The sequence below is a fragment of the Oncorhynchus masou genome, chromosome 9, assembly GCF_036934945.1.
Source record: "Oncorhynchus masou masou isolate Uvic2021 chromosome 9, UVic_Omas_1.1, whole genome shotgun sequence".
In the NCBI taxonomy this organism is placed as follows: domain Eukaryota; kingdom Metazoa; phylum Chordata; class Actinopteri; order Salmoniformes; family Salmonidae; genus Oncorhynchus; species Oncorhynchus masou.
Genome location: NC_088220.1, coordinates 37,309,291 through 37,325,969, shown reverse-complemented (window position 1 = coordinate 37,325,969; position 16,679 = coordinate 37,309,291). Strand labels below are relative to the sequence as shown.

The 16,679-nt window shown below is 41.1% G+C and overlaps 1 long non-coding RNA gene across 1 annotated transcript; it reads left to right on the top strand.

Annotated features, from left to right (window-relative positions):
* The first annotated feature begins 15,409 nt into the window (after positions 1-15,409).
* Positions 15,410-15,885, top strand: LOC135545212 (uncharacterized). Its single transcript, XR_010456427.1, has 3 exons — positions 15,410-15,436; positions 15,538-15,675; positions 15,807-15,885. It is a non-coding gene; the product is annotated as an uncharacterized LOC135545212 (long non-coding RNA).
* The last annotated feature ends 794 nt before the right edge of the window (positions 15,886-16,679 follow it).

Here is a 16,679-nt window from a genome sequence, read left to right as displayed (position 1 = left end):
AGGACACCTAAAAGATTTGGCATGGGTCCTGAGATCCTCAAAAGGTTCTACAGCTGCAACATCCAGAGCAACCTGGTTGCATCACTGCCTGATACGGCAATTTCTCGCCCTCCGACCGCAAGGCACTTCAAAGGGTAGTGCGTACGTCCCCGTACATCGCTAAGTTACCTGCCATCCAGGACCTCTACACCAGGCGGTATCAGAGGAAGGTCCTAAAAATTGTCAAAGACTCCAGCCACCCAAGTCATAGACTGTTCTCTCTACTACCGCATGGCAAGGGGTACCGGAGTGCCAAGTCTAGGACAAAAAGGCTTCTCAACAGTTTTTACCCCCAAGCCATAAGACTCCTGAACAGGTAACCAAATGGCTACCGGGACTATTTTAATTTTGTGCCCCCCCAACCCCTATTTTACACTGCTGCTACTCTCTGTTTATCTTATATGCATAGTCACTTTAACTATACATTCATGTACGTACTACCTAAATTGGCCCGACCAACCAGTTCTCCCGCACATTGGCTAACCGGGATATCTGAATTGTGTCCCACCACCCGCCAACCCCTCTTTTTACGCTTCGGCTACTCTCTGTTCATCATATATGCATAGTCACTTTAACGATACCTACATGTACATACTATCTCAATAAGCCTGACTAACAGGTGTCTGTATACAGCCTTGCTACTCTTTTTTCAAATGTCTTTTTACTGTTGTTTTATTTCTTTACTTCTTTACTATTTCTTTACTTACCTACACACACACACACATACTTTTTTTGGTTAGAGCCTGTAAGTAAGCATTTCACTGTAAGGTCTACACCTGTTGTATTCGGCCGCACGTGACAAATAAACTTGGATTTGATTTGATTTGAGATATCTGCAAATCCTGAGACTCCCAGTTACACAATAAATGTTCCTTTTGTTCCATAAAGATTATTTTTATATCCAAAATTCCTCCGTTTGTTTGGCGAAATAGGAAGCCAATTCTAGATTTAATTTTGGATTGGAGATGCTTAATGTGAGTCTGAAAGGAGAGATTACAGTCTAACCAGACACCTAGGTATTTGTAGTTGTCCACAGATTCGAAGTCAGAACCATCCAGAGTAGTGATGCTGGATGAGCGGGCAGGAGCGGGCAGCAATTGGTTGAAGAGCATGCATTTAGTTTAGCTTGCATTTAAGAGCAGTTGGAGGCCACATAAGGAGAGTTGTATGGCATTGTAGCTCGTCAGGAGGTCAGTTAACACAGTGTCCAACGAAGGGCCAGAAGTATACAGAATGATGTCGCCTGCGTAGAGGTGGATCAGAGAACCACCAGCAGCAAGAGCGACATCATTGATGTATACAGAGAAAAGAGTCGGCCTGAGAATTGAACCCTGTGGCCCCCCCAGAGATAATTGAGGTAATATGTACATGTAGGTAGGGGTAAAAGAGCAAAGCAGAAGGCACCATTTTCTTGTTTATAAAATGTATGGATAGCCAGGGGCACACTCCAACACTCAGACATTTACAAAATATGTATTTGTGTTTAGTGAGTCCGCCAGAGGCAATAGGGATGACCACATGTTCTCTTGTTAGTGCATGAATTTGACAGTTTTCTTGTCCTCCTAAGCATTCAAAATGTAACGAGTACTTTTGGTTGTTAGGGGAAAATGTATGGAGCAAAAAATATAATATTTTCTTTAGGAACGCAGTGGAGTAAAAGTTGTCAAAAATATAAATAGTAAAGTACAGATACCCCCCAAAAAAACACTTAAGTAGTACTTTAAACCACTGCTTTCTGCACAGTGCATTGTCATGCTGAAACAGGAAAGTGCCTTCCACAAACTGTTGCCACAATGTTGGAAGCACAGAATCATCTAGAATGTCATTGGTTGCTGTAGCATTAAGATTTTCCTTCCCAGATTCATCTTCTTTGGTGATTCATCACTCCAAAGAAAGCGTGTCCACTGCTCCAGAGTCCAATGGCAGCGAGCTTTACACCACTCCAGCCAACGCTTGCGTTGCACATGGTGATCTTAGGCTTGTGTGCGGTTGCTCGGCCATGGAAACCCATTTCATTAAGCTCCCGACAAACATTTATTGTGCTGACGCAATTCAGCACTTGGTGGTCCACCACTTCACAGCTGAGCCGTTGTTGTTGTTGCTCCTAGACATTTCCACTTTACAATAACCGGGATTTGACCGGGGTAGCTCGAGCAGAGAAGAAATTTGACGAACTGACTTGTTGGAAAGGTGACATCCTATGACTGTGCTACATTGAATGTCAATGAGCTCTTCAGTAAGGCCATTCTACTGCCAATGTTTGTCTATCAATATTGCATGGCTGTGTGCTCTTTTGTTTTCACGTGTCATTAATGGGTGTGGCTGAAATAGCCGAATCCACTAATTTGAAGGGGTGTCCACATACTTTTCTATACAGTGCATTCAGAAAGTTTTCAGACCTCTTGACATTTTCCATATTTTTGTTACATTACAGCCTAATTTTAAAATTCTTTAATTTTTTCCCCTCATAAATCTCCACTCAATACAACATAATGACAGAGCTAAAACTTGTTTTTAAAAATTTTAGCAAATGTATTGAAATACCTTAAATAAGTATTCAGACCCTTTACTAATGATACTCAGAATTGAGATCAGGTGCATCCTGTTTCCATTGATCATCCTTGAGATTTTTACAATTTATTTGATGTCCACCTGTGATAAATTCAATTGATTGGGCATGATACACACCTGTATATACAAGGTCCCACAGTTGACAGTGCGTCAGAACAAAAACAAAGCCATGAGGTCAAAGGAATTGCTCGTTGATCTCCGAGAGAGGATTGTGTCGAGGCACAGATCTGGGGAAGGGTACAAAAACATTTCTGCAGCATTGAAGGTCCAAGAGGGGGACGAAGGGCATTGATCAGGGAGGTGACTGTTTTTATGTGTTTGTGAATAACTCACATCTGAGATTTTGGTAAAGTTCTATCATAATCCTTTACTCAGGTATAACATGTTACAGGTCACAACATCCTAATCAGGCTCTCATAATGCACCTGTTTATATAGCCTAGATTGGTGCCCCCCTAGTGCCATCTCTGAGTTGGCATTATGCCCATCATCTTAACATCTTCCTTTTCATTTATAATTAGCTCGAGCACTTCATACCATTTTAATACCACAGTGAAAATACCTATTTACATTATCAAACCCCCTTTTTTATGAGATTAAAAAAAATCATTGTCCATCTCTTAAGGGACATGTTAAGGTATGATGTTAGGCCTTGTCCTAGTGTGTCGCACTGCTAGCATATGATCTTGGGCTGCTCTGGAATCCTCTGGTCCTCTCCTGGCACCCCTGTGATGGTGGGAGCCTCAGGGATTCTCATTCCTGTTCCACAGCCTCCTGAAATTGTGGAGGCACTGTCAGCAGAGATAACTGCCCTGGTGGGGTCTTCTAAATCTCCTCATTATGTGTCTTGCCCACACCATCCAGAGGATATTCACAAATTTTCCATGTGGCCCTCCTGTGACCTATGCTCTCCTGAACTGGGCTCATGTCCTTTCAGTTCCTTCAACACTTTCAGCCTTTTACTTCCACTTCATATGACCTTGCACTGGAGTGCCCTATGCATGTGCCAAGACCCCATGTGGCATCCCTGGCGTGAGGTGACAGGAGCACTCTGACAGCTTGGCCTTGTTTTATTACAAGCAGATTTTTTGCATGCTGGTCAAAGTAATGTTTTGACTTGTCCTGCCGTGCACATTTGTGTGCCTGAACATCCCCAATAACCTTTGGTGCGAGGAGCTTGGGAGTTGTTGGCAAAAGAGCAGGTGCGTCTAGACATTAAGCCCTGTACAGGACTGCTGCCCGAAGCCCTCTGTGGGAGTAATTCTCCATGTCAACATGGCTTGCCACACATACCCCACCAAGGGAGTTCTCTCTTCAATGCTAGGCAGACTCTTATTTTGCCCGTTTTTTCCACCACAACCATGTTGCTTATCCACTTAATAGGTTTGGTGACCTTCGTAATGACACCCTGTTCCTCCATTGAATCAACAGTATCTTTTCCTTCAGTGGAAGGGGAATTCGGCTGGGAAGCTGTTGAACTGGTCTAACAGACTCATCCACCACCAGGTGACGTTCACCTGGCAGAGCCCCCATCCCTTCAAAAATGTCCTCAAATTGTTTCAGTATTGCCTCTGAGGTGTTCAAGTCTGATGGGACCTTTTTGTATTACTTTAGTGCTGACATGATGAACGACATGTTGGTGGTTGAGATGTAGTACTTAAGCTTTTTCACACGTTTCTGCTAAAAGGAGAGGCTTTTGCAAGGTTTTCACCACTTGGAACTTTAGTACTTATGTTTCCCCAATCATGATTGGCTTGTAGTTCTGGTATAATACTGGGCCATCGTACAGCCTTTGCCTTGCTTGGTTGTGGCTTTGCATCTCCATCCTGCATTACTTGCATAAAGTTTCTGTAGCTGAATATATTGACAGTTGAGCCACTGTCTAACTGGCATTTGGTTGTGCAGCTTGGATCGTAATCACAGTTATCACATGTCAGTGGGGCAGGCTTTAAGTTTGTAAACCATTTATCTTTGCCACTTTGAAAAGAATTAACATCTGTCATATATAGCAATTCCACTTCTTCAGTTTGATCCCACGTGTATCCTGTTCTAGCAGATTGGCAGGCTTACTTTGTCTCTGTTTGCACACTTGAGCAAAAACGTTTATTTTTTCCAAAGAATTTGCATATGACCCCATATGCTGGGCATTTGGCTCTTGCGTGTGTTGATCCGCACGCAGTACATGTACCCTTCTTCAGTATTTTTCCCGCCTTAGGTCACTGTCCGATCAATGAATTATGTTTCCATTTTCTATTGACATGGTCTCTGTATTTGTTCTGAGTGGCATAATTGACAGATTCTGCCTGTTCAGGGACAGAGTTCATCTTTTTTAATTGGATCTGTGTCCGTTCGCTTGTTCTGCATATATATATAGTTTAAGTCAGCGTAAGTTGTGGTTCGCTCAGCAGACTTGCTCTAACTCTTTTATCTTTACAGCCAATCACAAGTCTGTCTCTGATCATTGTGTCTCTCTTTGACACAAAATCACAATTGATACAATTGACACAATTGACGTAACCTCACAACATATTGACCAGACGTCTCTGTTTGAGTTTGTTCACGTGTAAAAAATGAATCTTTCATAAATCAGATTATGGGTGGGTTCAAAATGTCTTTTTAAAAGGTCAAGGATTTTCTTAGAATTTTTTTCTATCCTCTTCCCCAGATCTAGGGGACGCTGAAGCATATGGCAGTCTCTTCCCATAACACTAAGCAGTGATGCCAGTCTCACATGCAGGTCTTTTTTTAAATCTTAGCCCGTAGTGATTTCATAATTCTCCCACTGATCACAAAAAAATTACTTGTTTTGATACAAATCGCCTTTCATGTCCATGGCAGCAGGCACCGAAATTTGACTGAGAGACATCGCAGGCTTTTCGTCCTCGCTCATTTGTTCCACTTATTTGCGTATATCCGACAGTGATTACATACCTTATCCTTTTTTCCGCAATGCATGACTTTGGGTTAATTTCTCTGACACCATGTTTTTATGTGAATGTAAATAACTCACGCTGGAGGGTTGGCGTTATGCCCTTTCTCTTAACATTGACAAAGAACCCAATGGTCACTCTGACAGAGCTCCAGAGTTCCTCTGTGGAGATGTGAGAAACTTCTACCAAATCAGGTCTTTATGGTAGAGTGTCCAGACGGAAACCACTCCTCAGAAAAAGGCACATGACAGCCTGCTTGGAGTTTGCCAAAAGGCACCTAAAGACTCTCAGACCATGAGAAACAAGACACTCTGGTCTGATGAAACCAAGATTGTACTCTTTGGCCTGAATGCCAAGCGAAAGGCCTGGAGGAAACCTGGCACCATCTCTACGGATAAGGATGGTGTTGGGAGCATCATGTTGTGGGGATGGTTTTCAGCGGCAGGGCCTGGGAGACTAATCAAGATCGAGGTATAGATTAATGGAGCAAACAACAGAGAGATCCTTGATGAAAACCTGCTCCAGAGCACTCAGACTGGGCTGAAGGTTCACCTTCCAACAGGACAACGACCCTAAGCACACAGCCAAAACAATGCAGGAGTGGCTTCAGGACAAGTCACTGAATATCCTTGAGTGGCCCAGCCAGAGCCCGGACATGAACCCGAACAAAAATCTCTGGAGAGACCTAAAAAGTGCTGAGGATCTGAAGAGAAGAATGGGAGAAAGTCCCCAAATACAGATATACCAAGCTTGTAGCGTCATACCCAAGAAGACTCAAGGCTGTAATCACTGCCAAAGGTGCTTCAACAAAGTACTGAGTAAAGGGTCTGAATACTTATGTAAATGTGATAGTTTTTTATATTTAATACATTTGCAAAAATTTCTAAAAACTATTTTGCTTCACCATTATGGGGTATTGTAGGTAGATTGATGAGGAAAACAATTTGTTTTATCCATTTTAGAATAAGGCTGCAACGTAACAAAATGTCGAGAAAGTCAAGGGGTCTGAATACTTTCCGAATGGACTGTATAGATAGTGTATATAAACATTTTATAATTGCGTGATATGATAGCATTTTACAGACCTGCTCCCCCTGTCGCCGCACGATTAATGGTTTTGACCACAAAAATTCTGCTTCCCTACATGCCCCACTGCTTTGATTGTTGTAACATTAGCCCATTAAATAAAATGTAAAGAACTCGATAGATACATGTCATTTGCAGTGTCCATGATTATGAGCAAAGTCATTGTAGCTTATCATTTCACTTCCCCTGTGAAAACCATGTTCACGGGCTGACTTGAGTTTTCTGTACTGATTAACCTTAGCTAAGGTCATCATCAATCTCTTGGCCCGAGGGGAGCGCTACTTATGACTCCACTGACCAGGCATGATGGAAGAGGCCTAACATGGAAGGAGAAATCATGCATTACAGCCCTGTCATAGTTGGCACCAGCTGGCGTCAACGTCTTTCTCTAGATACAATTCAGCCAAATTCCATAGACGTGTTTCCTAAAGTGCAGTAAAGTTGAATCAAATCCACACAAGTGTCAAACTCATTCCATGGAGGGCTGAGTGTCTGCAGGTTTTCGCTCCGCCTTATACTTGATTGATGAATTAAAGTCAGTAATTGGTAAGTTGTCTCGGGCTTAATAGAAAGGGAGAACCATAAACCTGCAGACACGAGGCCCTCCATGGAATGAATTCTACACCACTGTCTTATGGGGACAGCCTCAGAACCCTTTTGGAGCATTTTGTTCTGAAAGTGTAGGTGTTGTGGTTGTGTCATTAAGTGAATGTGATAATCTATGCGGCTGTGACTCATAACCATCTAGCATTTGCATTTCCTTGTCATGATTTAACCCAAGGTGTTTAGCATTGAGGTTGATAAAAGGATATCTTTTTGTCAGAAAATCAAACAATAATATACCAGCTTTTGTACCACACTTTAAAATATCTCCATACATGTACAAATGAAGAGCAGTCAAATCAATCGTAGGCCATGTCACCTTATAGCTAAAAAAAAGCCTTGGATTCAAAGCTGTTTAAAATAGGAGCACATGACCAAGCATGATGGAGGAGCTACAGTCTGTGTTTCCCGCAGACATCTTAGCGGGAAGGCACAGTGCGACTGAGAAACGTCCCTTTATGTTTCATTGTGTCTCAGAGGAAGTAGAGCAGACAGTTATCCAAACAGCTTTTCCATTTAAATCCTCAGCTCAGTCAGTGGTACATGCAGGGAGTCCAGTCAACTCACAGAGCACTGACCTCAGTCAGCAGGGCAACTGGTGGGAAGGTTGTCTGAAAAAGGACACTCCTCACAATGTTTAGGATGTGTCATCATAACCCTCTTACCCCATGTTCATAACCAAATGGGAAGGTGGTATTTACCACATACAAAATCCACTTGAACGGCCTGCAAACCGGTAATTACTTGTGGGAAACTTGTCTATCAACCCTGAGCTCTGACTTCTCCCACATGCTGACCTCAGGTTTAAGCTACTAAGGAATAACAGCTTTTTATCAGTCGCATGTAACAACAAAGCATCATTTATAAAAAGCAATCCATTAACGTGGTTTTTGAACACTATCTTTTGTTTACAAGAACGATAGCTGTACTTTTAGTTTATGGTTCATGCAACTTGCTGGCCATTAGCCAATCGTTTTCTCAACAAGTTCAAACCACATGAATGCATCCAACTTGTATTTACAGCTTCATAATTGGTAATTACCCCCTGCCCACTTGGATATGAACGCCGATTTAGCCCTACAGAGCTCGCTGTCATGTACAGTTAACAGTAACACTCCATTTTAGGGCATACCAGTGAGGAAGTGTTTAAGATAAGTCATGGTGTTTTAGCAGTGCGTGTCATATTTTGGAAGGTATATCCTTAATCGGTTGATGGTTCTGATTAGGAAGTCATAACCCATTTACTTCGCCGAGCAGTGCCCAAGAAATAATTAAATCCTGTTGTTAGATGCTTCCGCCCTCCCTAGATCAAAATCAAACATGGATGTCAATGCTTGGTTGCACACGCTCCATTCTACTTCCTGTCAGTGCATCACGGCCCCTGTAATGTAAGGCTGATTATCTAAGACAAACAGATGTGAAACACAGACAGGTGTGCGCAAAGTGAGAATACAACATGGGATCCATGTTTGGTTTTGATTTGGATGGAGGCGAAATAATTAGATTAGATCTTATCCCCCTAGATTAGATCTTACGATGTATCTTTAGTAGCCAAGGTTTTCCAAGAGACTTTGTCAGTAAAGAGGCTCTTAATAAAAAACCTTTGCACATCTACTTGTAGATCAGCCAAAGTGTATCGTTAGGCTTATTTTATTTCTCACCTCACAAGATACCATTTATCACAATTTATAAGTGTTTTGTGTGAATGGACATGATCATACGATGATAAAATGTTTAATTTGGGAAATGTATAGGATCTAATGTAATATTTGAAATATGTATTTGTAATATTTTGTCAAGCTTAGTTTTATCCAAAACTGAATCTTATCAAATTGGAAATACTTGGAAATACTTGGAACGCGCCTCATGACACTCACCTGGATTCTATCACCTCCTTGATTACCTTGCCTATTTATATCACTCCCTTTGGTTCCTTCTCCTGGCGTTATTGTTTCTGTTTTAGTTTCACGTCTGTGCGTTCTTTCGTATTTCCTGGTTTGTATTCTGTTCAATTTCTTTATTAAATATTCACTCCCTGAACTTTTTCCCGACTCCTAGCGCACACGTTACATACAGGCTCCCACGAGAGGAGATGCTCGACCTTGTGTCTCCCTCAATCAGCCGACCAACCCGCTGCAACTTTGCGTTGAGTATTGAGGTGCCTCATTTAATAGCCATGCTCTTTTACACAGTGGGGAGTTTCCTCCAGATCCTTGGGGATGGACACTGCCACAGCAAAGCATCTGTATCCAGGTGTGCCTATGCAATGACTTTTGTTCTTCTGTGCCATGCCCCTCAATATATCGATGTAGGTAGGATATGTACCCCAAACACTTGGCTGTGGGGTTAAAATATATTGGTGTTTTATATACTGTACATTATCAGAAAGCCAAAATATAGGAAGGATAAAAAAATGAAAAACCAACGTGTGCCGTATAGGGTTAGTTACTGTATATTTGTGGGCTTAAAGGAAACAGACAGATACAGTATATTGCTATGCTGTTTGCTAAAGCACTGTGGAGGAAAGAATACAACCGGGGTTAAAATCAATTAGTATTACCTGATAAATGGTTGGTTTGTACATTTAGTATTATTTTTATTCATAAAAACTAGTCTGTGGAATGTATAGGCCAAGCCTACATTTCACATACTTATGTCGCAAGCGGCATCAATTTCAGCACCAGGGAACTGGACAGCTCCCTCAACGGGATCATGTGAAAAACTGAACATGGCCCGAACGACACTCTCAGCTCTCACACTTACAGGTTCACTTGTTTCACTTGGCTCGTAAATAACTACGCATTTGGTGTGGTCATCGAAGTAATAATATGTTACATTGCAACTGGGAAACGAGACCCTGATCAGTTTGTGGTTTATGCAAGTTTGTAACAACATTAGGCAATGTGCCATGATCACAGATGGTTGTTTAAAACTGCACTAATTCTGAATGACGTCTGAGGTCCACTCAGAGATAGTGTGATATGTCAGAGCGGACGGTTTGGTAATAATGTACTCTTCACACCCTCTCCCTCTTATCTCTCCATTGGGATGACATAAGACCCAAGGATGAGAGCTTTGAAATGGAACCCCTCAGGAAAGGGAAAGCAGCTCTATCTACATCCATAGAATCAACATGCATATAAACAAACAAACATACATATAGAGCACTCCTTACACCTCCCATTAAAAAGATGTAAAAGTAAAAAGAAGTGAGGGGGAATAGTGAATTGGACAGTACTGAGTCAGTCCTGTACAATTCACTGTTCCCCCTCACTTTCCCCCTCACCTCATGACTTTGACAGCTTTTTACAGGGAGGTATAAAGGTGCTCTGTATGTTTGCTTGTTTACCAACACGTTCAACCTTGGTTGATTCCATGGATGTAGATTACGTTGCTTTCCCTTTCATGAAGGGTTCCATTTCAAGGCTCTCTTCCTGAGGGTAGCAAAGTCATTGCTGGGCGATGTTTACATAAATGTATCACAGTATGTCCTTCATTGTGTTTCCAGGAATGGGTTTATTTAATATCCCCCGCAATAAATATGCATTGATTGAAGCTCAATGTTACATTTAAATCTCCCTACCATCATATCTAAGCTAATATGACACCAATCTTGATGAAAATTCACAAATCAACTTGATTGGAGGTGCACAACACACTCCCCACCTCTTGTCATCCGTTACCGAGAACCACATATCAGATTTTTAACAAGGTTGTTAGCGTTAGGAAAAAAATAACATTTCATGCCCAGAATTAGCTCAATATCTAGGCATCGGATAAGAATGAGACTACAGCGTCCATAAAGTGATCATTAGAATCGCCAATTTTCGGACTGTATAAGTTTGTAGGGGCAATAGTTTTGATTAAAGATATCATTTAATTCCTCTCACCTGCACATTTCCAGACATTAAGAAACAACAATGGGCTTGCTACCTTTTGTAGCATTTCTGACAATGCTAACATCTTTTCAGCCAAATCTCAGAGTTCTATTTAACCCGGGTCAGCAACTCGGTTGCTCGGCAACAACACAGCTGATGTTAGCTTGCTTGTCCAAAGTCCAGCAGATAGCATTTGTAGCTATCTAGCTAATGAATAGGCAAAGAAAGGTAGCTAGCTATATTTGTTCATGGAAAGTTTTTTACACAAATAACTTCAGCCATTAGCTAGCTAGCTAGCTAGAGCAGAACAGTTGACCTTGACACCGAAGGAAGCTAATGATAGCTGGTTCCTGTGCAAATGCCAGTCCTACATTTTTCCACAAAGCACAGCTAGCTAGCTCTGGTTCAGTTCAAAACCAGAGCAAATTTTCAGGGTGCTACCTTACAATGCATGCAATAGGCTTTTGCAACACTAGCTAGCTAGCTACTCCATATTTCAAGCTACAGTAAGAACTAGCCATATTTCGCTGTCAGACACAACTCAAAATGCTGAGAAAATAAAATGCTAGCTAACTTAACAGTTCCTCTGGCTCTGTTGTGCACTGACTGCAGTGTGCAAATGCATGCTTGCTAACATCAGAAAAACTCATCAGTTTAACATTTATAATAATCTACATTCCAGTATGCTTATTTGCCTGTCTTCTTGACATTTTAAGCCAAATGTCTGCTGATCAACAGTACCACACGAACAACTCTATCATTCACAACTGTCTGAGGCTAGCCACACAATAAGGATTAGTGTCAATACTGGAATTTGCAGTTCACCTTAAAAATACATTGGGATTAAAACTGATACAAATAGTGGAATCATGCAATATTTGGACTAGATAATGTTAAACGAGTTCGGGATGTTATATAAATTCAACAAAGACAATACAAATCAGATGAAATCGCACTGTGGATGTCATTTACTTTATAATTGCATTTGGGACATACTTATGATGTACAACCTAACCTATGGATTGTGCACCAATGAAATGGAGTATCAGCCTACTCAGTGACACTCACAGAAAACAACTGTGTAGAGTTTACACAAGTATTAGTGTCTTAACTCTTATTGTGGTCCTCCTCTTCCCTTCTTCCTCCAACGCATTCAAAAGGACCACAGCCATTTGAGACGGAAAAGCCTTATACATACTGACCAACTATGGTTTGCATAGCTTGCTTAAGGACCCGATCATGCAGGATAGGTAGTTGGAGTTTGTTGTACCCAGTGGTGATGAGTATACCGGTAGCTAGACCATAGACTGCTGGTTATGTATCTTGTTATTTCTATTTGAAAAGTTGTATTCATAAATACAGGGCTTGATAAACGAGTAGGCTAATTCCACAGCCAAGCAGATACAACGAGTAGAGTCATTTTGGTTGTGAAATGCATTAGTAAAAAGCTATGTCCTATGTTTAGAATAAAATTCAATTTACCACTTGGCTGTCTATTATATCACCCTGTCACAGGACTTCCCAGTCAACACCACCTTGTAAGTTTGAGAGATGTCCAGTTTGTAGCCGAACACAGAGCATAGAGAAGACCCGCAAGGGGCCTGTCATGCCAAATAGTGTCCCCTGGCCTAATAGTGTCCCCCTCTGCGTCACAATAGAATTCGATAAACTATTAGCGCCCGTTGCTATATCAACGGTGTGATGACCTAATGATTAGAATTTTGGAGATCGTTACAGCCTAATGACGTTCTTTTCATCATCGCTATGCAAACAAGGCTGATTTCCATGACAATTTTGCTGTTTAAACAAGTTGTTTAGCTAATAAAATTAAAAAATTAACTCAAACTATTTTTGGGTACCGTGTTAACATTACAACATGAAATCCATTTAACATTGCTACATTACAGAAAAGGCAAAGAAAATGTGTAATCTGCTTGACACATTAAAGTTGCTTACCCTACAGATCACATCAGCTAATTTCCACTCCATTCATATGCAAATGCATTTGATTCATACACTGGCTTGTCTGGTTGTCATGTTTTTATTTTGCCCTTCCCTTATCTACACTACACTGTCCTCTATTATGATAATAAAACATATATCTTGCATAGCTCATTAGTACACCCTTGTGGTTGAATATATATTGTAGCGGTTTCAGGGTTTTGGGGATGGACGGGGGGTGGACGGTATGTGCCTGCGAGGTTTCTGTGTTTTCTACCTGCCAGGACCACAGACATTAATGAAAAGTATTCTGCAGAGGCAGGACCATGGACAGCTCAGGGGAAAACTTCTAGAGGGCAGCAGAACAGTCACACCTGTCTCCAGTTGTAATTAGAGCCAAACTGCAGACAGGTGAAATTAACCGAGCCCTGGGTTTTCTTTCTTGGTCTTTCCTTTGACCCCAGTAGGAGAGCATACATTGGAGAAGGATGTAAACCGGAAGAAAGGGACTGATGATTTCAACCCCCAAAGACCAAGATTGGAGGACCTTCCACTGGTGACGATGTATTTACTATGTTTTGAGTTGTGTATGTCAGGAACACTGGTGGTGTGTGTGGAAACCCTGCCTCACATTGATCTTAGCACAGAAACCGCCACAATATGTATCTGTTGTAGGTCCTAGGTCCAATGAATAATGTGGAATAAATAAATACCAGCAAAGGATACCACACTTACAACACTTTGTGAAACAGCTATGAAAACCAACCTCAGAAAGAGGATGTAGACAATTATATTTCACTGCATAAACACTTGCTCAGTCCACACAACTTTTACTTCAGAATTGCTCTCCAATGATGGTGTTTTTGATGGTGACAACCTTCTGACTAAACTGTAAAGAACACTTTTTTACCAAGTATTTGTCTTTATAGAAGTGTTGTTAAATAGGAATAAATAATGTAAGCTATTTTTAGATTGATGTTGCTAGCTACTGTAATTTTACCTCCGCCTGCCTAGCCAGCTACAGTAGCTGGCTTGCTCGCCAGTTAGCCGGACAGTTTTATTTAGCCAATGCTAGCTAGCTAGAAAGCTACTGCAGATTTCTGTTTGTATGTAGCTTGCACTTCAATGGCATCCCTCAAGGAGATTTTGTTTTCTCTTTCCAACCAGGCAAAGTACTATGAAAACACCACTGATCTCGACAAGAGGCACAACATTCAGAGATATTCACAATACAGGTTAACGTTAAGCAGCGTTAAAATTCAATTAGATAGCTGGACAGATTTAGCTATGTACAACCATTTTCCATCTAACGTTAGCTAGTTGCTAGTTATACATAGTTCAGTGAAGGATGGCTCATAATGTCTGAACTGGCATAAATGGAATGGTATCAAACACGGGATTTCCATGTGGTTGATGCCATTCAATTGGCTCCATTCCAGACATTATTAGGAGCTGTCCTCCCTTCAGCAGCCTCCACTGATTATAGTTATGTCTGTCATATTGAGGAGTCTAGCTATAAGTTAAACCTGATCAATTAACTGGATAGGTGTAAGCAATTATGGCAATTCCAAATGCCCTTAACTAGGTGTCTTTGCTAGATAGACACAGAGTGGGGGGAGGATGAAAGTGAGGGAGAGAGGTGGAAGACAGACAGACAGATGGAGAGAGAGAGCAAGACAACAGTGCAAATATACTTAGACTTGAGTATTTCAACAACTCTCCTCTTCCAAATTGTTAGGCAATCATATCTACCTACGGCCAGCCACACAGGAGGATGGCCAGCCACACAGGAGTGTGATTTTGTTTTTTACTAAGGAGGAGAAGGAGGCCATGCTGACCGAGATGCATGCTGGCCATTTCGAAGTGAAGCGCATGATTGCCAAATTAAAACTTTACGGAGACCGATCACTTTACCAAGTAGTTGTAGGCTATGTCCATTAAGGTCAGTAAAGGAAGAGTACAGGCTTAACTCTACATTCCCTTCTGTAACCCATTAAAAAGGGTGCTTGGAACCAAAAATTGATTTTCATTTTATATGATACCCATCAAGGACGAGACTAGCGAGGCCACCTCTAAGGCGCTGGTGGATATCTTCAACACCCACGGTTCTCCTGAGGTCATCTTGAATTACCGAGGTCATGAATGCTGGAACAAGGTACGGATGTTATAGGTTATATTCCGTCACCAATGGATTGTTTTATAGATTTTTTTTTTTTACAATAGTTTTTTCCATGGTACATGGATGGACCAACCAGATCCTCAAGACTGCCATGGGCAAGTCCTTTGATCGGTACCAGGAAGGGTGGGAGAACAACCTTAAGGTTATTCTCTTTGCATACAACAGCAGCATCCAGGCTGAGTACGGAGGGTGGTGCAGCTGTTGACTGAGGTAAACAATGCAATTGTATATACAATTATTGCATTTACTGTAGCCTTTCAAAGTTGTGATAGTTGTTTGTCTATTGCTATTTTTGTATAATGTACTTTCAGATCACTGAAAACCCACCTGATGTGGTGGAAGTTGTCGAACCAGATCAGAATGCCTTCAAGGACTACAGTACCTTCAGGCAGAGACGGAGAAAGATGTGGGAGAAGACTGAGATGGAGAGGATGAGGGTTTTTGACCAGGTAATAATGATTGTCTGCTGTTAATTTATTTTCTGGTCCTCCAAGAGGTGTGTTAGAAATGTATTTGTAATATGAAAAATAACGCATTTAATGATCTATGCATATAAAATGTATTCCTGTCATCAATCAAGGGGAGACTGAACATGGACAAGGTGCAGGAGAAATGGAAGGAAAGGCACCAGAGCAGAATCAAGATGGGGACCAAGTGCTATGACATTACTTGGTTTGGAAGAAGGACGAAAGGCAAGACCTGGGAAACCTTGCTGCTCTTTCGCTCCTAGCTGGGTTCACCATCTGTTTACAGTGAATATAAAAAATCTCAGATAATAACTATTTGCACACAAAATAACCTGAAGCAACCACCAATATATTCCACACACCAGAATTAGGTATTTTATTCTGATTACCATGTGAGTGCACAACAAATCTGTGAAAATACATTTGACACAACTGTACCGAAAACCATCAGTTTATGTATTAAAATCTTAAATATTGTCAAGTTGGTTTTCACAGCCGTTTCACAAGGTGTTCATTGTTGTAAGGTATCCTTTGATCGTATTTATTTGTTGCACATTATTCATGTTGGTATCCTAGCACCTACAATAGATACACACTGTTTATATTCAACCACAAGGGTGTATTAATAAACTATGCAAGATAGAAAAAAAAATATTATCATAGAGGACAACTGAAATGATATTATGTCAGTGTAGGAAAGGGCAGGTTAAAATATAAACATGACAGCCAGACAAGCCAGTGAATGAATCAAAAGGATTTGCATTTGAATGGAGTGGAGTGGAAATTAGCTGGCTTCTTGATCTGTAAGGTAAGTGACTTTAATGTGTAAAGCAGATTACATGGATTTAATGCAATGGTAACAAATTAGTTTGAATTAATGTTTCCATTTTATTAGCTAAACGAAACTTGTTTAAACAGTGAAATTGTTGGGGATATCGGCCTTGTTTGCAAAGCGATGATGAAAAGAATATAATATAGGCTTTAAT